The following is a 25,366-nucleotide window of genomic DNA, read 5'->3' on the forward strand; positions in this document are numbered from 1 at the left end:
TACAAGAGCCACAGACCACCCAACCCAGACCCAGGAGGAGACCCAGACCCTTTCCCACACAGTGGCTCTCAAAGGCCTTAATACCCCACACCTCAGTGCTGGGGAGGCGGTAGGCAGGGACTCATTTCCATTTCAGACTTGGAAACCGAGGCCCACAAGTGGTAGGTGTGGATGGCTCCAGGGGCCACAGCCTTCGGGCCAGCTCTCAATGGGAACAGAGTCTGCGATTCCTGAGTCCTCCCAGGCTGGCAGGCCAGCCAAGACAGAGTCAAGTGGCAGGAGACTCAGAGCCACCTGAGGTAGCCTTGGTATGTGCAGGGGGACCTGGGGAAACGGCTCCTTTGCTAGCTCATCAATGTCTGCAGAGCCCACATCCTGCAGGTTCCCCCAGCCCTGCCCCTAACAAGCACTAGGCCACAGGAGGAAAGAAGCATAGGCAGTGGAGGTTAAGTGCATGGACTTGGATTGAATCTCGACCCTGTCACCTACGTGCTGTGTGACCTAGGGAAAGTAACCTCCCCTCTCTGAGCCACAAACCTCAACTGTAAAATGAAGACAGTAACAATGGATGCCTCCTTCCCGGACTTGAGGGTTGAAGGGGATGATGTCTGGGAAGTATTTAGCTCAGTGCCTGCCCCAGCTCCCCAAATGGGAGCCCTCAGTAAGCACGGGGAATAGGGCAGGAAGAGTGAAGAACGCTCTCAAATCTACCTCATCTCCCCCATAGGCTTCCCTAGAGGCCCAGGCCATCACACCCAGTGGGCAGAATTCCTTCTTCTCTCAGACTCAGGAGGACGGTTGCCCCGATAGACTCCTTGTAGGCTCACACTCCACTCAGCTGTCCCTGAACCAGCCCAGCAGGCAGCTGATGGGGCAGCTCAGAGCATGTGGAGTGGCCAGACAGACCTAAGAGGGTGCAGAACCTTCCTTGCAGTGTCTGGGCCCAGGAGGCAGGAGCTGGACCCGGAAACCCCTCAGAGAGCCCCAAACTTCACTCTTACTAGAAGGATTCAGAAGAGAACCACAGAAGGAATCAGTGGTGGTGTTGTCACCCCCCACCCTGGCCATGTCACCCCACACACAGAAGCCTGGCTGGTCTTGCTGGTCTGCTCCTAGGCCACATGGCCCTGTCCAGCCTCGCTCCTGTTCTGAGCCTCAGTTTCCACTCACTGGGGCAGCAGTGAGGGTCAGGGGAGGGCGTGGCTGTGAAATGCTCTGTAAATGCAAGGTGCCCTGGCCACAGGCAGGCTGACTGGGCACGACTGGGTAGGAAGGGGAGGAGATACCAAGGGCAAGCTCGACCCGCCTTCTCCCCTAAATCCGGGCAGTGGCCACAAGGAATAAAGAGGCTCACCCTGGAGCTGGGTGAGCCCCCACCCGCCACGGCGGGAACCCCAGAATGCAGGCAGCGGCTGCTGCCACTGGGCAGCGACCTCCTTTCTCTCCAGCACAGAGAGGGGTGGCCACCCGACATGGCACACGGCGCATAGTAGGTGTCATCGACTGGCTGACGTCTTGCTTTTACAAGACACCAGTGCAGACGCTCACAGATCACAGCCAGGGAGAAAATGATTGCTCGAAAAGAAAGTGGACTGTGTCTGTGCTTGTCAAGCTCCAGCAGTTGGCCCCGCGAGGCATCAGACCCCTCAGTGCCATGGCCCAGGAAGGGTGAGAGGGGGGATCTGCCCATTTCACAGGCCACCAGGGGCTGTCCCCACCTGTCCGAGCGGCCGCAGACAGGCTCCTTCCGAGGCCTGTGGGAGGCACAGGGACACAGAGTCAGGCGCCCTGATTTCCAGTCCCGGCTCACTTCTGCCCCTATGCCGTCCCCAACAAGGGACTTCCTCTGTCCAGGACCCAGTTTCCCCAAGTGCTCCAACTCCCTCTGCCCCAAATGCTGGGAAACAGAGTGAAATGGCACACTGCCTCACTCTGAGCCAACAGAGGCTACAATTAATCTGAGGCAGGGATTTTCCTAATTGCGGACTTTTACAACCCAAACAGAAAAGATGAAGTACAGCTAGCTAAAATGCTGGCTTGAGGCAAGACATTTAAAGCATCTTTTTAAAAAGTCGGTGTGGTATGAACAAAATTGCTCCTAGAGGACATGAACAGAGTCTTTGCCCAGAAGAGAGTGTCCAGCTCCCTTAGGGGTCAGGCCAGAAACACTGGGAGGCAAACATCTCAAAAGAGATGTCTTATTGGCGGGCAGGGGGTCAAAAATAAATATATAAATAAAGGGAGGCTCACCTCCGATTTTCCTAATTGCCTTCCTTTGCAGGCAGATGTGGTTCTACACCCCACAGCCCCTCTGGAAGTTGGTGTCGGAGCCAACAGGATTCCCATGACCAGGAAAGCCAAGCATCCCTCACTAGCTGGACCCAGCCACCCAAGGGGAGCGGAGAAATGGTGTCAGCATGCACTGGGTGGTGCCCCTCCAACACAAGGATGCCTGCCCCCTGGAAAGGCAGGACAGGCTTGGCAGCAACCACGTCTGAAGCAGACAAAAACCATGGGCATCGAATTCCAAGGTCAACCCCCAGGGCCCAGCCAGGCGTTGGCCCTTCCTCCATGTCCCAAGTACAAATCAACCTGCCAAGAGGCACCCCACGTCCTGCCCAGGAGGAATGAGACCGTGGATACGCACACATGCACGCGCTTCCCGGGACAGCTTAGAGGCAAATGAAGGGCCCCACCCTGCACAGCCGAGAGACAGGAAGGAAGGAAAAGGCAGCTCGGTGGGGTCAGAGGGCATCTCCACCTAATGTCTACCGCGCATGACCGTGTGAGTCTCCCCAGACGCCTTGCGTTTGCCAGTCCACGACCCCTGCCCTAAAGCCTCAAAGCCAGATGTGTTCCAGAATCCAGACTCTTTCAGCTTCTAGAAAGGTAATACAGTGGATTTGCTGAGTCTCTGGGAGCACCTCAGAAGCAATGAAGCATACTGATGTCAGCAGCAAACACAGATATTCACCAACGTAACTTAAGTAAAGGCTATAAATAGCTTCACATCAGCCAGGTCATATTTTGCTGCCAAATGAGCTACCAGAAAGAAAACAAATTTCAGATTTCAGGCTTTCTGAAATTGAGGACTGTCAATAAGGGATATATGGAACTACACTGTCTCTTTAATCTTCCCAGTGACCGCACAGGGGAGGAAGTTAAGAAGTACTTTCCCTGCAGTCACACAGCACGACTATGGGGGTGGCCGTCTGGCCTGAGGGACTGTGCGCTCCGCCCAAGAGTGTCCTGTAGTTGCCCAAAGTACTGAACCGCAGTTTAAGAGCTTCCTGAAGAAACACTCAAGCATCTGTGTCTGACCCCACAGCGTCCACAGCCCACACCACCACATGTGCGGTGTTCAGGCCAATCCCCGCCAGGAGGCGCCCTTCAGACCCACACAGACCCAGGTGGCGTCCCCACACCTGCCTGGGCCCTTTCAGGAGCCCAGAAGCCCAGGGGTGGATTTCCACCAGCAGGTGAGGCTCCCTGCTCCGCCCTGATGCCCAGGTAATTACTCCCCACCTGACACGGTCTGCACAGATTATTTTACCTACAACAAATACGCTCGGCACATCCGCAGTCTGGGAGAACAGGCACAGGTAATCCCATCTGACGGAGGCCAGGGGTTTCCAGCAGGACTCCCAGAGGGCTGGGACCCCATCCTGTCCAAAAGATGTGGGAACCCCACAACTCCTCGGACGTACTCCTGGTCATCCCTAACGTCCCTTCCTCGGCACGTTCTCTTAACTGCAGGGAAAGACTGTGGCATGGGCAAAATCCTGATGCTTCACTACCAAACAATCATACCAATAACTTCATAGGCATTAAGACACTCCCACCAGCCAGAGCAGCAGCGTCCAGCCCTACCAGACATCACCCTGGACCATGACCTTGTTAAGGAGAAGTACAGCATTGAGAAAAACCTCCAGCTGCAGTGCTGGCCCATGCTGTCACTGCTCTGATTTCTAATTAGAACTTGAAGCAGGTGCCTTTCTTCAGAAACCCAATAAGACAGAAGCATCAGGTCGACAGCTCCAAACGTGGGTACGCGTGTGTGCTCACATACATGCCCACACACACCATGCATGCATGCACACGTTCTGCTTCCTACCTTTGCTGCAAATCCCACACTAACACCGGTGAGGACTCACCAAGTTCTGGGCACTGTGTGTGGCCAAGGAGGAACCCAGAACTCTACATCCAGGGTTTATTCTCTGGAGAATAAGAAAAATGCACAAACCAAGGCAGACTATGGTGGGACCACAAAAGGGTCCTCATCAGGTCCAGAATGCCCAGTTCTGGGTGGCCTATGTGGGACACCAAGAGGCAGATACATCTTGTGTTAGGTCTTCATTTACAGTAAAAAATTAAAGGTCAAGGAGAGGGTAGAGAGAGCGTTCTGGGCAGAGGAAATAGCAAGAGCAAAGGCAAGAAAAGGCAGCTAACATGTTAATGGAAATTTTTCCAGTTGATAGATAATAGGTAAATGTGGATACAATGGGAGTTCCATTATGTGCACTTTTAACTTATGCGAATTTAGCTATTCGTTCAGCAAAAGACGGAGAAATGGCTGTTTAAATAATGTCTGTGATTCCCTGGTATTTCCCTTCATGAGCAGGTGTCCGGGAGGAGTATGAAATGAGGAAAGAACTTTGCTTTTCCTTTCACCATTTATGTTCCATTGGCCTCTCCCGCTGCAAGGGTCTCGGCATGCCTAGGGACTTCTAGTGTGTTCTTGGGTGACTGGTAGCCCAGTTTATGCCTCCACAAGAGTCTGTGATTCTGGCCATGTGTAAATGACAAACTGCAGCTGACACGTACACGTACGTTGTCCACTTTATGAGTAAGGAGAATGAGGCTCCCAGACGTGACATCACTCTGCTGGAATCATGAAACCAGTAAGGGACCCAGACTACACCTGACCCCATGCAGTGCGGCCCCAGAGCCCACCCCCTGAATCACTAGGAGAGAGATGTGAACACAGCTGTATTTCAGCAAAATAACCAGGCAGGAGCCTTTCAGTGAAATGGGACGAAAAAAAAGCAAAGGCCAGAGGCCCAGTGAGGAAGCCACTGCAGCAACCCCCCTGTGGAGGAGCTAAGGGGTGGACTGTAGCAATGGGTGGCACTCCCAGCCTTGGAACAGACTGGAGGGCCTGGCAGGGGTGCTCCAGAGAGGAAGTCCAGCACTTGAGAGGTTTTCTGTAATAACTCCAACCTGTGAGCTCCTGGCGGCCAAGGGGTCTTGGGAAGGGACAGCCCCAACCCTTCCCATCCTTCATCACCTCCTTCCCCCCACCCCTCTCTACCACTCCAAGAAGCCCTGGCAAGACCATCTTTCCCACCACCCAGTGGGACAGGATGGTGGGTAGACAACTGGAAAAGCACTGAAAGTGGAGGGTGAGGCCCACCACCTGTGGTGTGTATTCGTCTGCTCCCAAAATGATGCAATGCATTTCTTTTTTTTTTTTTTTTTTTTTTTTTTTATTTATTTTTGGGACAGAGAGAGACAGAGCATGAACGGGGGAGGGGCAGAGAGAGAGGGAGACACAGAATCGGAAACAGGCTCCAGGCTCCGAGCCATCAGCCCAGAGCCTGATGCGGGGCTCGAACTCACGGACCGCGAGATCGTGACCTGGCTGAAGTCGGACACTTAACCGACTGCGCCACCCAGGCGCCCCAATGCAATGCATTTCTTCACGCCAGCATCACAGGGTTGTGGAGAGAGTACCAGGAACAAAATCAAAACTTCCAACTAGTCTACCAGCATGCTGTGAGACTCTGGAGACATCACTTAACCTCTCTGAGCCTTGGTCTCCTCTATCATCTGTTGATTCATCCATGCAACAAACATATACAGAGGCCCCATTATATGCCAGGTGCTGGGGTAGAATAGAGGTCAGTCAGCCAAGCTTGAGTGGTTCAGGGGTCCAAAGCCTGCATGGATGCATGTCAGGAGTTGCACGCTCCCACCCATGTGCTGGAACCATTACCCTGGCCACCTTTGACTAGAAGAGGAAGAGTGTTGGGAATTCTAGAGAGTTGAGCCACTCCCAGGATGCCCTGCCTGCCGGGCCTGCCGCACCACCACTCCACGGTACCATCAGCCCAGACCGGGCCCAGGGAAACTCAGGAGCCTGGCTGCCATGGCCTCCGCCACCACGGCTGCCACCGCCCCGCCCCTCTCCAGCTGCCTTTGAGCCTGCTGCTGCCTCTGCTCATTTCCAGGCAAATGTTCTAGTTAATTAAAACACACCCAAGTGCTCACACGCACATGAAGCCAAGCTACAAAATCGACTCTACCAACAGCAGCTTCTCTCCTCCTGCCCGGGATCCACACAGGCAAGGGAGGTTTCCAAAGCTGTTGCTCCTGGCACCAAGGCTATGCTCGGGCGATCCTACAGTGCACACACGTGTTCATGCACACATATACATACACAAGTGTTCCACACAAATCTGTGTGCAGGTGTGTGACACATATGCCCATGGACACGTGCATGCACACACTCACACACACCACAGTACTCCCTCCTCCAGGCAGTCTTCTCCAGCTACTTTGGCCCTCCAGCTCTGAACATTAGCCAAGATTAGTAAATAAACACTTGCAGCACAAGGGAATTAATGACTTAACAAATGAATCAATTGATCATTGATGCAGTCAGCAAACGGGAACAGCACAGCTCTGGCCCCAGGCCCAATGTCGTATGCTCACTGGATCCACAAAACAGACTGAATTCCCCAGGGAACAGGAAATGCAGGTGCACTGGGAACGGGGTTGACCTCTTGTCCTTCCACCTATGCTGTGGAGCTCCGCCAGGCACTAAGAGGGACACGTACACGTGCAGGTGCGTGTGCACCTGTGATGTGCACTGGTGCATGTAACCAGAAAACTCCCCTTCCCAGATCTGGACATCTTTAACCACCAGTAGCTGGCAGGAGAGGGCCCTGGGCATCGTGGTCAGGAGATGGAAAGCAATCCCTTCAATGGGATCCAGCTCCCAGAAGGGAAGCAGAGCATGTCTGATGGTCCACTGGACCTCCTGGCCTTCTTGGCCTAAGACAGATACATAGCCATCGCAGGGCACAAGGCAGGTGACTCTAGGTGATAAAATAGCCAAGAGAAAACAGCTAGCCATCCTGCCCCAGCAAGCATTTCTCACACACTCCACGTCCACCAAGACCAGCAAGATGGTAGGAGCCGTGAACAATCATATTCTTGACAAGCATTTGACACCCATGCAAGAATCCAGCCACTCACAGCCCCAGATAAGGCACGGCAAGGATTTCCACTTATGGAGATGGGGGGGAGCTGTGCTGGGCACCTCAAGCTGTATCACACAGACAACTGACCGCTAACTCACGCTGTGGGGCTGGTAAAGTTTTCTGCAGAGAGCGAAAGACGTGGGAAGGGATATTTAGAAAGCAGTAGAGTCAGCGGACTCGGAGACATCCCTGTCACCCACTCAAAAGGCAGTCTTGCACCAGCAGCTCAGCACTGCCTGCGAGTTTGAAAGAAATGCAGAATTTCAGGCCCCACCTGGACCTGCTGACACAGAATCTGCATTTCAACACATTCCGTTAGTAACTGTGATTATTCAAGAATGAAATGAAAATTCTTTTTCTTCGAATTTATGTCTTTTACTTTTCAAAAGCCACTAAGCTGTTAGGACATATTGTCCGGTTCTTTGGGCCTGATGACTTTAACTTAGGTATTTCTCTTGGCTTAGGGGTGCCCAGAAAAAATCACCAAGGTGTCACGAACCAGGAAAGTTGGGAGCCTCTGAACTCTGTATGAGGCATGGTCTAGGTGACGTGGACACAGCTGAGAATAAGACAAAGTTTGTGTCCTCATGGAACTGACAGTCTGGTGAGGGAGCTGGATAGTAACCAATTAATCAAATGATTACATAAGATGTTAGGTAATCAGAAATGAATGATAAGAATAAAACAGGGTGAGGTAGTTACCGGTCATCCATTGTGTGTGAGCCCTGCACTCCTACTCTGTCTTCTCCATGTAACCCTGTCCCCATGCCAGACACGTTTCCTCCCTTCCACTCCCATGTTCGGCTAGTCACCACGTCTTGTCCACCCTGCCATCAGCCAGGTCTCAAGTCTGTCCACCAGACTCCCTTCCTTCACTGCCATCACCTGAGTTCAAGTCACTGTGGTTGTTTGGCTGGTTGACTGACTGGCTGGTTGGTTGGGTGGGTGGGTTTGGACCACTGCTGTGGTCTCCTAACATGTTTCCCCACTCTAGTCTAATCCAGACATAGTAGCCCAAGGGCTCCTTGCAGAACACAGGACTACTCACCTCACTGCCCTGCTTAAAATCTCTTTGAGGCCTTCCCACTGCTCCAAGGTAAAGCCCCTAATCCACCCTATAGGTCTGAAGTCATCTTTCCCTTGGGCAACAGGAGACTTCTCCAACCTTGGAATTAGATTAGATCTACAAGCCTCATTTCTTTTTCCATATTGACTTGCATGTAGTACTTGCTTTTTATCCATAGCAAGCACCAAAACCTCAGTTTTGCAAAGCTATGATGTCATCAAAAGGAATACAGACCAATCTGACGTTGAAATGGTGGACAACCCTGGACTAGCAGTTCACCTCATGTCCAACAGATGCTAAGTATCGCTATGTTTCCCTTGAAATTTTAAAATATATCACAGAGCTCCTGTGGGTTAGCTGTGACGCCCTGAGGTACCTTGACACACAGTTTGGGGGCCAATCTCAATTATATATTGAATGAATGAATGGATGGATGAATGAATAAATAAATGAGAAGCATCATGAGAATCTGACGTGAGACATGAAAATCAATCCTCACTCCACACACATGTCCAGACACCTGGTGAATGCTGCTGGCTCAAGAATACCAGCCCTGAATGCTTCAGAGCCCATTAGGTCCTCTCTTGGGTCTTAGTCTTCCCACAGTATTCAGGTCAGGAGCCATCAGGTACACAGGTCAGGAGCCATCAGTATATAGGCCAGAAACTATTAGTAAGCAGGTCTTGAGCCATCTGCCACTTGTAAAAGCACAACCTTTAAGCCAGACAAGCACCTGGTTCATGAAGGCCAGTGCAGAGAGACAGGGAGGGAGAATTTTCTAAGGAATGTTCATATCCCACTGCACATCAGTCAGCTCCATGGAACCCCAGAATTGGAACAGTAGAGCCTAGTCCAGTGAGGTGACCAAAAGGCTTCCCCAAATTTGAGGGTCAGAGGCTCAGGTCTCAGGTGAGCAACGCAGAACAACCCATGGGGAACCTGGTAGGAGTCCCAGTAGGAAGGGAGGTGAGAAACAAAAAGTACGTTTGGAGGTAATGGCCGAGCACCAAAGGCTTCCTTTGTCCTGAGCAGTAGGGGAGGCTGCACCAGTTTGTGGAAAATGAAACCCACCAGCATCCAGACTAAACCACTTCCAAGTTTAAGTGCAAAATAAAACATGGGTTCTCTTTGGGCAGCTTTCTTCCCCAGGCAGCAGACGAGCGCTTCTAGGGGTGAGGAAAGGGGAGGAAAAACTCTTGTGTATGAACACTGTCAAGTTTACGTTGGCAAGAGATTTCAGAAAGCAAGCAGGGTAGATTCACAAACCTTGGCATTGGAAGTTTGGACGGGGAGATTAAATGGCAGGGTGTGTGCGGCAAAGCAGAGGCTAAGGAGACCTCAGACCAGATCATTTTTGCCACAAATGTCAGGGACTTCAAAGTAACAGTCCGCCAGTGAGGGGAGCCCGCGGGCACGCCCAGCCCCACAGCCTCCACCACCGCCTCCAAGCGCCTGCCTGCTCAGGGTTCCTGGAGGCCCCTTCCACACGTAATCAGCTTCCAACATTGGGATTCCTTCTGTACCTGACACGGGTCCTGTGCCCGCCTCCCATCTCCTCACTGGTCTGCCTCCCCTCCCTTCCTGCTCCTGTTTCTACTAATTCCCACCCCTTCCGCCCCCTTCTCTTTCCTCACCCCCTTCCCAAGTCTGCTTGCTCTTCTTTCCATCTCCTTTTCTCTTTACCCTCAGGGGGTCAATCCACCTCCCTGTCCGCCCCCACCCTCACTCCCCAATCCTGCCTCGTTTCTCTCAATCCCTGTGCTGCCCCACTCCTCAGGCCCCTTGCTCAAATACAAGAAAAAGGAGCCAGGAAACGGCCAAGTTGCTGGGCTTGTTGTGACCCACGGGGCTGACCGAGCAAATCCCATCCCACCCGCACAGGGAAAGGAGGGTGGGCCAGGGGCTCCTCCTGTGCACAGAAGGCCCAGCCACAGGGAAGAGCCTAGGGCTGCCAGACCCTCCCAGGCCGCGGATGCAAAGCCAGGGTTTGGAGCAACGGGGAGACCTGGGAATTCCCTTCACCTCCCTCTGTAGCAACTGCCCCGGCCTGGGGTCCCAGGAGGGGCATTGCATCTGGCCAGAACAGAACCTCTGACAGATGGGATGTCGCTGAGCATGGCAGGAGGGCCCGAGAGATAGGAGGAGAGGGGAGAGCAGGCTTGTGGGGGTGCTGAGCTGACAGAAGCAGTGGAGGTCGGGTCACGGAGAGTGTGAACTCCAAAGGCATGCCACCAGCTACAATATCTCCATCACTTCCTGGCTGTGTGACCGTGAGCAAATTATAACTTCTCTGAGCCCCAGTTTCCTTGTCTGTAAAATGGGAATGATGGTCACTGTACCCACCACACAGGGCTGTTGTGATGAAATGGGGTGCTGCCTGTTGTAAGCACTCTACAGCTATTACTGCTGTGTCCTGTGTGGTGGCTGAGTGGGTATCAGGGCTTCAACAGAGTGGCCACCTGCATGGCCCACCTTAGGATGCCCACCCCTCTGGGAGCACCCCCTCCCACTTGGACACCTATGTCAGGCAAGGGATCTCAGGGCTGAGGGAGCACCCAGCAGCTTGTCTCCGGCTTCTGACCCTGATAAAGAAGGGACCGTTCTCCAGGCCACAGAGCGGCTGTGCCTAGAGGACTGAGGACTTGCCCCCACCACCTTCTGTGCTCCTCACCGATTAGAATCTGTGGACGGGAACAGAGGGAAGCCTGGCACCTCCACTAACTGTGCTCTCTGACCTTTCACTCAACAACACTTAACTGAGCTCTTCTGTGTGCCAGCCAGCAGCAGCTGTGGCTGAGGCCAGGGTGACCCTCATGGACCTGACCATGGCATATAGAATGCAGACAATGATCAGACACACACCGAATACGTGTAACATCACCACTGGGGTAAGCGCTACAAAGAAGAACTTTTTTTTTTAATATGTTTTTAATGTTTGTTTATTTTTGAGAGAGAGACAGAGACAGAGTGCGAGCGGGGAAGGGTCAGAGAGAGAGGCAGACACAGAATCTGAAACAGGCTCCAGGCTCTGAGCCGTCAGCCCAGAGCCCGACACGGGGCTCAAACTCACAGACTCTGAGATCACGACCAGAGCCGAAGTCAGACGCTTAACCGACTGAGCCACCCAGGCATCCCCAAAGAAGAACTTAACATAAGTGTATTCTTGTAAATCATATTCACACTTGATATAAGTAGATTCCTTCTTTTGAATCCCAAGTCTTGGAATGTCAGAGATGGATGAGATCTACCCTCATCTTCAGATGGGGAAACTGACACCCAGAGAAACAAAGGGCCAAGTTCACTCATAGCAGGTCGGTGGCAACCCAGCACTAGGACTCAGTTCTCCCCACCCCAAATTCAGAGCTCCTTCCTCTCTACCACAAGGCACATTGAGAACAGTCCCCCAGGGAGGCCCAGGGTCTGAAGGAAACTTGGAGGAAGAAAAGCCTGGGAAATCCCAGTGTGCTGGGAGTGATGCCGAGTACTTTAGCCACATAAAGTGGATCTTCATGCAGACGTTAAGAGCAGCTATAGGGACCACAGACTCTAAAGGCGAGTCAGACCATGACCTCACTGGACAAGAGAGCAGAGAATAGCAGATTCCCTCTGGTTATAATCCTGTGAACCCACATGTGTGAGGACAAGGACTAAGAGAAAGGATAAAAACAGGAAAATAGGGTGTTTGAATAATGAGGATTTTTTTTCTCAAAATTCAACTAACTGTTGCCTTTCATTCACCTACTGAATTCTCAGGTTATAAAACTATAATAACATGGCTAGATATATCAGGAATATTTATTTATTTATTTATTTATTTATTTATTTATTTGAGAGAGAGAGAGAAAGAAAGAGCGCACGCATGAGTGGGGCAGTGGGGGGGGGGGGGGGGGCGGGGGGGAGGAGAGAGAGACAGAGACAGAGAATCCCAAGCAGGCTCCACACACTTGGAGAAGCCTGACATAGGGCTTGATTCCACGACCCTGGGATCATGACCTGAGCTGAAACCAAGAGTCAGATGCTCAATGAACTGAGCCACCAAGGAGCCCCATATTATAGATATTCAAATTCTCCAATTGCTCTAGGGTGAATCAAAGGGATTTTTATAAACTATCATGAGGAAGTTCATGCCATTAATCAGCCCAAAGGTTGGGTGGTGAGAGAAATGGGGCAGAGATGAAAAGACCCCAGGCCGCAAGCAAGAAAATCATCCATATACATGGTACACTGGCCTCCCCATGGTCTGCCCAGACCTGGTCATGCTTCTCTTGGAAACTCTACTTTGGGGATGATGATGAAAAAGAGAAGTTGGGCCTCTCAAGGTGCTGGTCAGGATATGAGTGATCCCTTGACATCGGCTGGACTCCACGGAGCAAATCTGGGGGAGCCATCTTGAACTGACAGCAGAAATTCAGCTTGTGAATAATTGAAACCCATCTGGGAGCCCCGTCTTCCCAGAGGATCCCACTGCCCAGAAATCCTTCCGCAACAGGAGCCCCTTCTAGGCCCCGCCCACCAGGCTAAGCAGGATCCCCTCCCACTCCACCCCAACTGCAAGAGGGAGCTGCAGAGAGCAGTGGGTCATAAATGGAGGTGTCCTGTCAGGTGGTGGAGAGTCAAGGGTCGGCCACCAGGCTCTGTACACACCAGGCAAAGCAGATTTGTGTGCAGCTTGGACGGCAGGTGGAAACATACAGCTTTGCTGCATCAGCCCAGAAAGGCACCATCAACCCGGCGGCCGGCTCTCCCCAGCCTCAGAGGCCTGGCCTGGCCCGCCAAGAGGATTTACAAGGGAGCAAGGAAACCTGGACAGGCCGCTCCCATCCGAACACCATGCAGCCCAGCCAGCCAGGTACACAAGCTCAAGGGCCAGCAGTGGGCCTCCCTCTAGAAGGCGGGGAAGGAGGCAGCCCAGGGCGAAGTCTTCGAGGGTCAAGTAGCACCTGGTCCCAACATGTCTGAAGTGCTCTGTGGCCTCCTGGTGCAGGCTCCCCAACACACACTAACTGGGCTCAACTGGGGACAGAGCAGGGGCAGTCCCGGCCCTCAGGCAGGGTGGGGTCTTGCGGGGCAGCCAGCTCTGGCTCCTTGGACTGGCACCACGCTGTCCTCACCAGCTTCGCCTCCAGGACCCTGGCCTGGTCCAGTGCTGCCAGAACAGGGGACAGACCCCTCCACCACAGTCCTGCTCCTCCTCCAGGCCTCCCCACTTCAGGGAAGACCTCTCCGTTCACCCTGCCCAAGCAAGAACCCCAAGAGTCTCCCTAGCACCCCACCCTCCCTTGCCCCCAGCTTCTAGTCCATCCCCAACTCCTGTCGATTTTGCCATCTAAAAAGCTCTCGAATGTGCCCTTTGTTCTGTCTCCACTTCCACCACCTGCACCATCTCCTCGGCTTCCCCACGCAGCCCACACCCATCTTCCTCACCCCCCAGCACCCCTACCTTGGCCCACAAGGCCATTCAGGGGTCAGCCCCCACCCCTCTCCATAGAGCACCCCATTGCTCACCACACTTCCCAGTACTGCCTGCCGACGGTCCTCCAACTTCCACACGCCCGCCTGCGTTGGGGTCTTTGCAGCTCCTCTCTGGACTGCCATCCCCGTTATTTCTGTGCACTCTCCCACCTCACTTCAACATCACTTCTTCAGAGAAGCCTCTGCTTCTCTCTCGTGTCTCACACTCTTCCTTCCAGACACCCACATGCCTCTAATGCCACATGTAGCGATGTGACAATTTGTCCATTGTCCTCCCTTGTGCACTAGGCCTGACTTGCTGACCATTGTATGGTCACAGTAGGTGCTCAATAAATATCTATGGAAACATCACTGTCTGAAGAACCTGGGACTTAAGCCTGGGGTAGGTAGGCAGGAAGGCCAGCCACGGACCCTCGGAGGAAATGCACCATGAGCACTGTCCAAAGAACAAGGCAATTCTTACGAGGGTCTGTTCCATGGTAGCAGGATGTGTCCACACCCTCACGAGCACCAAACACTCGGTGGCAGTGACATGCGGCCTCAGACACCGTGTGCAGAACCTGCCCAGCCCAGCGGAGCTCACTGCCAGGAAGGCCTCCTGCAGCCATTCTCAGGCCACCAGCCCCCCAGTCTGTCCCACGAAGAGACTGTGGAACGATGGTCAAGCCCCTCCCCGCCTTTCCGCCTAGCTCTCCGTGTGCTCCTACAGCCCGGTGCCCTGGGCACCCCCTCCCTACCTCTCCACCCAAGGCTGTCCCACCTCCCAGGCTTTGCCTTCACTGTCCTCCGACCAAGAAATTTTCCCATCTCATCTCAACCCAAATTTCAACCCTTGACAACCTGAATTCCTGGCTTCTCTTGGAAATATGGAAGGAAGCTTGGGCAATAGCGGGCCCAGCCCCCAGCCCAGCAGTGAGCACCAGGAGCTGAGGCCCAGCTGTACCCCCAGCGGGCACGCAATCTCCATCGCCCCGTCCCGCCCTGCCCAGCCCCCACCACCACCCCAGCTTGCAATCCCCAACTTAGCCACACGCCAGGCCCCGGCACAGACTTCTCCCAATCAGGGCCATCTCTGCCCTGTTCTCATCTCTGCCCAGCCCACAGGGCCTACTCTGGGAGGTTCTCTGCATCTGCTCAGTGGGAGCTGAGGAGCTGGGATGGGGGTACAGACATTTGAGATGGTGACACCCGCCCCCCCACCCCCCGCCGCCCACCTCCCCCATCTGCCCAGCATCTCCATTTCATCCTGGTTCATATACCTTACTGGTTCATATACCTCCTCCTGCGGCTTGTCCCTTATAGTTTATTAACATCCACTAATAAACAGTGTGTGGGCCTCCCACGGTGTTGCCGAGAGAAGCCCAGCTACGCGGGCTAAGCCTTCCCTGTCCTGCTCGCTCTCAGCACATCTCCGGCCATAAGGGAACAATTAGGAAAAACTCCCTCCAGGTTATATTTAGAAAGGGGTGGAGGGGAAAACGCTTCCTCTAGTAATTTTCATTCAGTTGCACAGGACTGCCTGTCCCCACCTACCCCGGGGCCAGCACCGCAGGGCAGGCGACCGCCTCTCCCTGAACACGGGGTAAAATCAAGCCCAGCCTCGGCCCAGCCCTGATTATGCCCGTGTTTAAAAATAAGATGTGAAAGATGCATTATGTAAGACCTGTAACACTCTCCTGCCCACCTCCGACTCTGGAATCAAAGATCATCATTTCTGCCATCAAAAAAGAATGAAAGAAAAGCAGGAACAATGAAAATAGCCGCCCAACATGAGCCAGATCAAAGCCATGGGCACAGAAAATGAGGAGCCAGGGGGGCCTTTAATTACTGCCTGCCTCCTCCGAGTCGTGTGGCGAGAGGGGAGAAGAAAAGTTTTGAAGGCCACCAGGTTCCGTCCTGCTGCGGCTCCTGTTTCCACCACCAGCACCAGTTCCCGACAAACTCACGCCTTTCATTTCCCTCCCTTTTTTCCCTCCTTTTGCTCGGCCCCCCACATGCCAGACAGGACTCCCGGACTCCCCAGGGCTCGCTGTCCACCAGCAGCGAGAGCTCAAAGGGGCTCCTCGGAGACCCCAAGGAAGGGGCACTGGCCCCCTCCGGAGGCCAGAGGCCACAGGGACTCCGGGAGGGACCCAGGGACCCACCGTGGGAGCGGATGCCGTGGACCATGGTGACTTTTTTTTTTTTTTTTTTTTTTGCAAGTCTCCCTGGTTGAGAGGGGGAAAAAAAAAAAACTCTTCAAATTCACATTGGGCAGGGCTCCGTGGGGCAGCAGATCAAACCTGAGGACCGGCTGTTTGAGCTCAGCGGCAGAAAAAAGGATTGCCCAGGGACTGAGCTTAAGTAGAAGCTGGATTAGACTTCAAACGCAGACTCCCCCTTTTTCTACACAGCAGACAGTCATGGCTAATATTGCAATATGGACTCTAAAAATGCATTACAAATAACTTACTCTGGACCCAGACTTGGGCCTTTTGTATCGAGGGGAGGAGCTAGGGAGATAATTTCGACAGAAAAGGCACATGGGAACCCGCCCTCTTTCTCAAAAGCGGAGGGAAGTCCATCGAGTCTTGGGCCCAGGAGACCACCTACAGGCCCCATGCGGGAGCCCATTCAGAAGAGGCCTTGCTGGCGGCCCGGGAGGCTCTCTCGGAGGCTGAGGGAGGCTCGGGTCTTCCCCAGTTAGGAGAATCCAGGTGTGTGTCATAAATGAAGAAATGCCAGGACAGGGTGACAAAACAGCGGCACATTTAAAACATCTAATGATTTAAATAAATCACTGACATTCTTAAAACACATACACAAACCATGGGGTGTAACTGTGTTATTCACGTGATAAATGAGTGACTCATTGAAAAAAAAAAAAAACTTGCAAATTCACAGATGGCGGGCATGGGAACAGGAGACAAGTTCGACGTGGTAGGATTTTCTACTTGCAAAGCCTTCAGGATAATCCTGTGGCTCCTGGGGGTCCGGAGGCCTGGGCTGCTGGCAAGGGTGCTTCAGATACCAGGATGAGCCTGGGCTGGGCTGGGCTGGGACGGGCCAGCCCTAACTGGGCTCCCAGGGCCAGCACGGCAGGGACCAAGAGAGATCCTGGCCATGCACACAGGCACAGAGGTAAGGATCTGGAGGCTTGGGTGCAGGATAAGGGGCATACGTTCCTGTTTGTGTACGATGGCGGGGAACACGGGTCCAAGATGGTGAGGTATGACAAAGAATTGGGGCAAGGATATGCTGCTTTCCTAGAGAATTCTCCTAGAGTGTTTCCAGAAACACCCAAAGCCCACCTCCCTAAGATGACACCTCCCTGTGACCGTCAGGGGTTTAGCAATGCCTACTACGTCCGTGACATGGACAACGGGCCTGGGTCCCCTCCCTTCCCTCTAGAATGCCCAAGAAGAGGTCAGTATTCCCTCAAGTGCGCATCCACCATGGGGCACTCATGGGGGTCCCAGAGGCATGTGGCGCCATCGCTGGAACGTCCAGCGTAACTTTACAAAGGGCAGCAATAGGCTGGGTGTTGCCAGGAGGCGGCCTGGCTGGAGATGGGTCTGTGAGGAGCAGCTGGGAGGGCTGTCCTTCCCCAGACAGCTGGGAGGGATCCTCCCTTACAATGGCCACATCTCTGGACCCTACCAGCCCCCAAGGGACTCAGCTCTGTCACACAAGGTAACTCGGCAGTCACAGCACTGTGGGCAGCTCCTCTCCCGTGGCCTGGATGGCTCCATGCAGCTTCACCTACCATCCACTGGTGAAGGTTCTCTCTTCACACCCTACTGTACCCCCATCTCATCTCTTTGGGGTGACCTGTTCCATGCCAAAGGAAACAGAACCACAATTCACCGACTGCAGCCCCAGTGTGCCAGGCAGGGTGCTGGCCCTTCACACTCACCCCGCTGAATCTCCCATCACCATGCAAGCGAAGCTTCAGCGGCCCCATTTCACAGAGGGATAAACTAAGGCTCACAAATAGGTTAACTGCCAAAGATCACGGACATAGGGCAGAGAAAGAATTTGAACACAGAAGCGTCAAGATCTGAATCATCTGCTCTTGTTTCCATGGTGTGACATCATCTCCCAAAGACTCTCTAGAGCTCCCACCCTATCAATAATAACTATTATATTATCAGGGCGCCTGGGTGGTTTAGTTGCTTAAGCATCCGACTTCAGCTCAGGCCAAGATCTCATAGCTCGTGAGTTCGAGCCCCGCATTGGGCTTTGTGCTGACGGCTCAGAGCCTGGAGCCTGCTTCAGATTCTCTGTCTCCCTCTCTCTCTCTGCCCCTCCCCGGCTCGTGCTCTGTCTCTCTGTATTATTATTATTATTATTATTATTATTATTATTATTATTATTATTATCTTTGATAAAAAGGTACAAAAAGGTTCCAGAGGAGGCACAATAATGTACTGATGGCTAAGCAAACAAGTTATTCATGCCCCAAAAAGAACTCAAGACCATGCCTATTAGAAGCCTCAATGCAAACAGGGGTCAGGTGGAAGAGGGTGAGAGGGAGAGGGAGACTGTCAAACAAGGAGATCGAAAGATTGTGCCAATTTTCCTCCTTTTCAGAGGACAGGACAGACACATCAGCCACCAGCTTTCAAAGCAGAAAAATAGAAAATCTAGGGGAACTTCCTCCCTACGCTCCCCACGGCCCAAGACTGAATTATGTGGCCGGGTCCAGGCCCAGAGAAGGCCCAGCAGAACTGCAACCAGCTTGGGGGGTGGGGGACAGTCAGCCCCAGGGGTCTGGCCGTGGCAGCACCAGGAGGCTGGAAGTGGCAGGCTGGGGGATGGAGCCATCGGGCAGGGGGAGGAGGCTCCAGAGAGGGGCCAGGAGGTCTGCGGGCAAACTTAATGAATTCCTGTGAGCCGATTCCTGTCTGGCTGGACGCAGACCCTGGGGACTGTGTGGAGACGGGGCGGGGGGCGGCGGGGGGGGGGGGGGGGGCCGACCTTCCCCAGAAGCCATCGGCTCCAGCCTGAGGCACAGGCATCTGATCAGGGTCATTGATTACTTCCTTCTCGGAAACAGGCCCGAGGCTGTTGACTTTGGGCCTCCAGTCACCATGAGGGGGTCTGCAGGGGCCATTCCTTAGTGGGGAAGGATTTGGCCAGACCAAAACAAGGGGGGGGGTCCTTTAGAAAGGATGAATACAGCTCACAAAGATATACTCAGGGTCGATACATATGTATATAAAGAGTATGTACAAAGATATACTCCAGTCTACCAAGGTTCTTATCTCTTGGCAATTCTGGTCTCTGAAATTTCTAACTTGTAGAAAGAAAATGCCACCTTCTGGGCCTCTCCCCGCTGCAAAGATGCCAGAGTCCGTGCACATCTCACTCTGCGCAACTGAGGGACCACGACCTTGGGTTTCTGCCGTGTCCTGGCTGCGCCTCGGTTTCTTGATAGGCAAGAGGATCCCCAAAGCATGTATCTAAGACAGACATTGAGGGCATTAAAGGATGAGGTATCTGAGAAAGAGTCAGCAGGGCGGCTGGCACAAGGTGAGTACCAGTAAGTGGCCTTGTAATGATGATTAGCCTGCAGCAGACACAGAACAATTGCTTAGCTTTCTCTTGATGTAAGGAATAGGCACCTGCTGCCCCACTGCCCCATTTCTCATGCAGAGTACGTCACCTGTGAGTATACGCACCCATGGGCCAGAGGGAGACAATAAGGAGGTTTTCTCCCTCCGTATCCGGTCCTCCTGCAGAACGCTGGCATGCATCCTTGGTGCGCAGAGCTGCCAAGCCCAAGACCCCTCAAGAAAGCAAGGCTCAGTGAAGCCAGGGAATAGGAGCCACTGGACCCAGTGGCTCCCACCAAGGACCACCAACACCTGGACCCAAGCATGACCTCCCTCCTCCTCCTGCAGCCAGGGCATAGAAGTCCTGAAGCCACCTCTCCATCTTGCTGGCAAGCAAGTACAGACCAGCCACACAAGGGAGAAGGCTCTAGAAAGGGACACAAGGAGGGGGCTGGGCAAAGTTCGACCCCTGGGGTAGACAAGCCCCGACAAGCAAACAGATACCCACCCACTGGCAATATGCCGGATTAATATGCAGTCTCTCTGCGGAAGATCTTATTATCCCTGCTGTTTAGATGAGAAGCTAAGACTTAGGAAAGGTATCTGATCTTTATGTCCTGAGCACAGCCCAGGACTGTGTCTGGCATATAGTAAGTGCTTGATAAATAGTTCTTGAATAAATGAATAAAAAATAATCGTAGACTCCCTCTGTGAGTTCCATAAGGGCAGAGACCACGACTTACTTATTCACTTCTTGTCTGAGGGCGAGCGTTCAACGGACAAGTGAATGAATTAATGAAAATAGTAACAGCTAACATTTACACAAGTGCTTCTCATGTGCCCAGCATCACTCTGAGCGCCTTACACGGGATCCCTCCCTCGATTCTCACAACAAACTAAGTGGTGTGGACTACTGGCCGTGTCATTTTGCAGATGAGGAAAGTGAGGCACGAAGAGTTAAGTGGCCTGCCCAACATCACACAGTAAGTGTGAAGCGGAACTGAAATTAGAAGCCAGGCAGTCAGGCTCCCGAGCCCGTATGACACACGAACAAAGTTCAAAGGATGCTTCCCGATGCTGGAGGTGGAATACACCATGCTTTTCAGCCCGTGCACCGTCCATCCCACCTTCCGTAAAAGCAGTCCTGTCTTCTTCGACTGAACACTCCTCTCTGTGTGATTCAGATACCCCCAGGGCTGGCCAAATGGCATCCCCCAGCCACCAGTCTGGCCTGAGGTGGGCACGTGACCGGTCTGGGCCAACCAGAGTGAATTCAGAGGGTTTCCTAGTAGTAGTCAGAAAAGACAAGCTCTATCTTAGCAAGGAAGATGTGAGGTTGGAGCCACCATGGGGAGGGAGATTAACTGCCCCTCTTAGGAAGAGCCTGGCTCAGAGTGAAGCCAACAAGAGGACAGTGAAGACAAGAGAACATGGGACGTGAACTCTCAAGGATCCATCCACCAAGGTTTGCTCTTGGGCCAGTTTGAAATGTACTTTTGTGCCTCAAACTACTTCGCAAAGCACTTTTTTGCCCACGGGTAAAAGCATCCAATCTCTGCCCCTCTGCAAGCATGCCCTTTGGCATGCCTTTTCTTCCCATCTCCTTACACCCGTCAGATTTCCAAGGGTTGACTGACCTACGCCTTCCTCTCCTGCAAAGGCCACTCCGCACACAAGACCCTAGCTGGCCTCCGAGCCAAGGGAGTGGAGGCCCTGCCCTCGTTCCTTCCAGGAAGGTCGCTGATGCCTTCTCTCCAGGACAGGCACCGCCACCCCCTCCAGGCCACGGTGGCGGTGAAGGGAACCAGGTGGCCAGTTTGGGGTGACCCCAACAGCCTCTTGGGGCAGTGCTGAAAGGGCCTCTGGAAATCCTCATGAACATTTCCAAAATACAAGATATGGTCCAATATCATGTGAAGAAACGAGTCTCCGCAGTTAAGCAAAAGCTGGCAAACACCGCCCACCATGTACGTGCATCCCACACCTGCTGAAGACAGGAGGATACGGCCCTCCGAGGCATGTCTGGCTCCCAGCCGGGCATCCCACACACCCACACCTGCGGCTCAGACCATCCCTTCCCCTCTCTGGGCCTCTTCCCCACTCTACACCAAGCAGGTCGGACCAGTCATCCCTCAGCCACCTTACAGAGTTTTCTTTTGTTTGGGGTAGAAGCAAAAAGAGCACTGGCTTTGGACCCGAGAAGTCCTGGCCCAGACTCCAGACCCGCCGACTTCAGCAAGAACAGCCACTGCTTTATGGGGTGCTTACTGTGCATACTCCAAGCCCTTGACACGGTGTTTCACTGCATTCCCCCCCGCCCCAGCACTCCCATGAGGTAGGTACTGTCATCAGCCCCGTTTTACAGATGAGGAAACTGAGGCACAAGGATGTTCAGGAACTCCAGAGGAGTCACAGAGTTGGCGAGTGACAAAACCATGTGGTCTCGGAAAGGCTTGCTTGGTGTCTCAGTGGAGTCATCTGTGAAATGGGGACTGACTGATGCCCAGCTCTCAGTGTTACGGGGAGAAGGCACGGGTCTGCAGGAGAAAAGAGCCAAGCTCTGAGCCCCCAGGACTGGTCTTCCCCTTCCTTCCTCCCACCTATTCATACCTGCTCACCCTCCCACCTCATCAAGCAGATAGAAAAGTCACTCAGGAGTGATGAGGTCCTCATACACAGGATGCCATTTTTGTTGTTGCTGTTATTGATTTGAAAGGCTCTGATTTAAGTAATTGGGCCATATTGAGCTCTGGCTCCAAACAAAGAAAGTGAAACAAGGCTGCCAGAGAAAGACCCCATATGAAGGGCTCCCCACGGCGCCAGATTCCTAAAACCTGACTCCATGACTATGTTCTCAAGGTGTTTTTCCACCTCCAGTGGCAGCGTTGGGAGCAGGAGGCCCAGGCCCGCCTGGCCGGGCTGGCCTCTCCCCTCTGCCCCTTTGAAGTGCCCAGCATGGGGTGGGCTGGAAGGAAACCCTGGGCCGCAGAGGCCGGCTGTGGCGGCACCTACCCGCCCCCACCCGGCCACCTCCCCCCTCATTGTGCAGCCTGACTGGGCCTTTGTTGCAGGAGCCCAGGCAGGGGACAGCCAGGGACCTGGCCTCATTATGTGCCTGACCTCAGGCAAGCCCCCTCCCCCCAGGGTGGAAGGTTAACGTGGCTGCCCGCCATGCAGGCCTGGGCCTCCGGGAGGCCTCCTTCCAGGGACAAAGAACCAGCCCCCTTCCTCCTCTCCAGGCCCCAAAACAGCTGCCGGCCTGCAGAGCCCATTCAGGAGGGGAGCTGAGGGGCCTGGAGGCGTGCTGTCCCAGGCTTTGATGGCTCAGAAGTCACCAGGGGGCCTCCTTTCCAAGCCTCCTTCCTCCGACCCTATAGGGGAGACAAAGCTCTGGGGGAGCTGCCGAGGGCTGATGCAGGAATGCAGCCAGTCTTGGGGGAGGAGGCTGGCTCGGGAAGGCCGGCCCACACCTCTCTCTTGGGCCACACTCAGGGCCCTGCTTCCATGGAAGGCTAACGTCAGCCCCTCACCCAGGCAGGGCAGGATGGACCTGACAGGTCAGAATAAAAGCAGAAGCCTCTCAGTCCTGCCCCACTGGGTCCCTCTGTCACCTGGCTTCTGTCACCTAGCCCGAGACGGGCTGGGAGCAGGGCAGCTCCCAGAGAGACCGAAGGTGAGAAAATGTGTGGGAGTTCCTTTCCTCCCTAACACCTACCAAGTAGGACCCTGGTGTATATACCAAACACAAGGTAGACTGCTCCGAATTGCTTCCCTTATAGGATCTCCAGTTGTTCGGAAGCTTGCACCCACACGCCGGACTGACACGCCGTTTTACTGCACACTGATTTTAATTTCAAAAGACTCCAGGGAAATTTTTTGGAGTGTTTTATTTGCTTACACGATCCTGGAGTCGACGAGGGCGCTCCCTGGGGCACAGCCGAACCCCGGCCGGAACCAGCAAGCCGGGACTGAGCAGCAGAGTGGGTGGGAGCACCAGAGTTGTGCGTTCACGCGTGTCTGCAAGCAGGTGTGTCCCAGCGTGTGCACAACAAAAGGCCAGCCGATGGCCTTACCTACGGAGCAGGCGGGCAGCGTGAGCCCGCGGAAACAGCCTGGCCAGCCTATTGTTGAGAAGGGCTGCCTTTCAAGGGACAAAAGGTAGAGGGGGGCAGGCCGACACGCGCAGAAGAGGCAGGCACATCTGTACGCGGCATAAGCATATAAACTGCTGTCCCATTATCGGCCCAGTCTCCCCGGCAGCACCATGTGGGAGGCGCGTGCGTGCGTGTGCACATGTGTGCGCGTGTGCAGGGACTGGCCCCACTCGCATTGTCCTGCCCAGCCAGGAGACCGGGCGCCCCGCGCTCTTACAAAGACATCGATTTTCCTCCTTGCCTTCCAGAGTAAGATCAGATGAGCTCCCGGAGTGACACATCCCTAACTTTTCAGTGGGGCTTTCTTTTCCGACTTGTTTGTACCATATTTTTTTAAAACCCAGTCTCTCTAATTGTGTCTGTGCCCGGCCGCATCTTCCCGGCTCCCATCCGCCAAAGAGAGGAGGGCATGCTGATTATCTGAGCACACAGGCTGCTCACGGGGCATCCTGGGCTCCGAGAATGCCAGGGGGTTAGGAACAGGGGAGGGGGGAAATTAATTGCCAAGAAAACACAAGGCTGTGTTGTGACTTTGATTCCATCAATTACCATTATCTTTCTCCGCAGGTCCGCCAACCATCCCCCGGAACCGGCCGCGTTTAACTTTCTTTGCCAGTCCTGATACCCCGTCAGATTTCTGGCGGTGCCACACCGCCCGCCTGGGCTCCTTCTGGACCCTTATCAGCCGCTCCCAGTCAGCCTGGCCCGGCACAGCTGTTCCAGGCCCTCAGCCCCTCACTTTATCTGCTCGCGCAGACCTCGGCCTGGCAAGCGGCGGGCCCGGCGCCTGCTCCACATTCCCCAGGAAGCCGGCTGGGAACACAGCCGCCCTGCTCCCAGAATCCTCTGGGAGTTCATTACCAGCCAGGGTACCCCAGCCCGGCAGCCAAGGTGCGGGCCGCGCCGCCCAGCCTCGCCGCCGGCATCATTAAAACTCCAACCTTCTGAAGAGAAGAAAGAACAAAACCACAAATTTAGATTAATAAAGCATTTGTTGATTCTACAGCAATTTAGCAGGCCCCTAAGAAACCCACCAGAGACCCGCGGAGCTCCAGTAATTTTCTGTTATATTATCTTTCTTGTAAAATACTTCCCCAGACAGAGTCCCCAAAGGGGCTCAAATATCACTGTGACTAACCAAAATCAATGTGCACTCACCTATTGACATTTTTACATAGTTTTTGGATTTAGTATCCAGCCGAAAACACAATCAACTCCTCTGCCAAGGAACCGACAGGCACTTAGCTAGTCAGCTATTAGTGTTACAAAGGAAAAAATGCAGGCACCCAGGGGAGCAGGGCGAGGAGGCACTGACGTCAGGGGGTAATTGGGTGTCTGAGAGAAATTGCCAGCGGCTGGCCGGCTCCCCCGGGGCCGCACAAAGCTGAGCTGTAACTCTAATAAAGGAGAGGAAATTCTAGAAAAGGGGGCTTTGCTACAAAGGAGCCCGGGCAGACGCCAAAAATAGCCCTTTGGAAATAAATAAATAAATGTGGCCAAAGCATATAGATCTAAAAAATAAAATAAATCACTGCACAGAGGAGACTTTCTGGCCTCCTCTCCCTGGACATCTGTTCAGGGGCTCAAGGACTCCGCTTCCCCCCAACCCTGCCTTTCTGGAACCACACGGATTTTAGTGCCGGAAGGAGGTTGGCCATCTATTTTGGCAAATAGGGTGGGTTTTCTAGAGAACCTAAGTTTGCCATCCCCTCTTTCCCAAAGGCAGTGTCTTCGCTGTTCACTTTGTGGCACACAAGGAGAAGGAATTTCTATCGTTCGGTTTTGGTTGTCTTCATGGTTTGGGTTTGGGTTTGTTCTTTTCCACACCACCCCCACCCCACCCAGGGCCAGGAGGGTGAGGGGGTAGCTCGT

At 53.7% G+C, this 25,366-nt stretch overlaps 1 protein-coding gene across 1 annotated transcript in view; it reads right to left on the reverse strand.

Moving 5' to 3' along the window:
• ZNF423 (zinc finger protein 423) overlaps positions 1–25,366 on the reverse strand; it is a 271,419-nt gene that overhangs the window by 166,892 nt on the left and 79,161 nt on the right. The gene's annotated exons all lie outside the window — the stretch shown is intronic.

The sequence above is a fragment of the Panthera leo genome, chromosome E2 (assembly GCF_018350215.1).
Source record: "Panthera leo isolate Ple1 chromosome E2, P.leo_Ple1_pat1.1, whole genome shotgun sequence".
Classification (NCBI taxonomy): Eukaryota; Metazoa; Chordata; class Mammalia; order Carnivora; family Felidae; genus Panthera; species Panthera leo.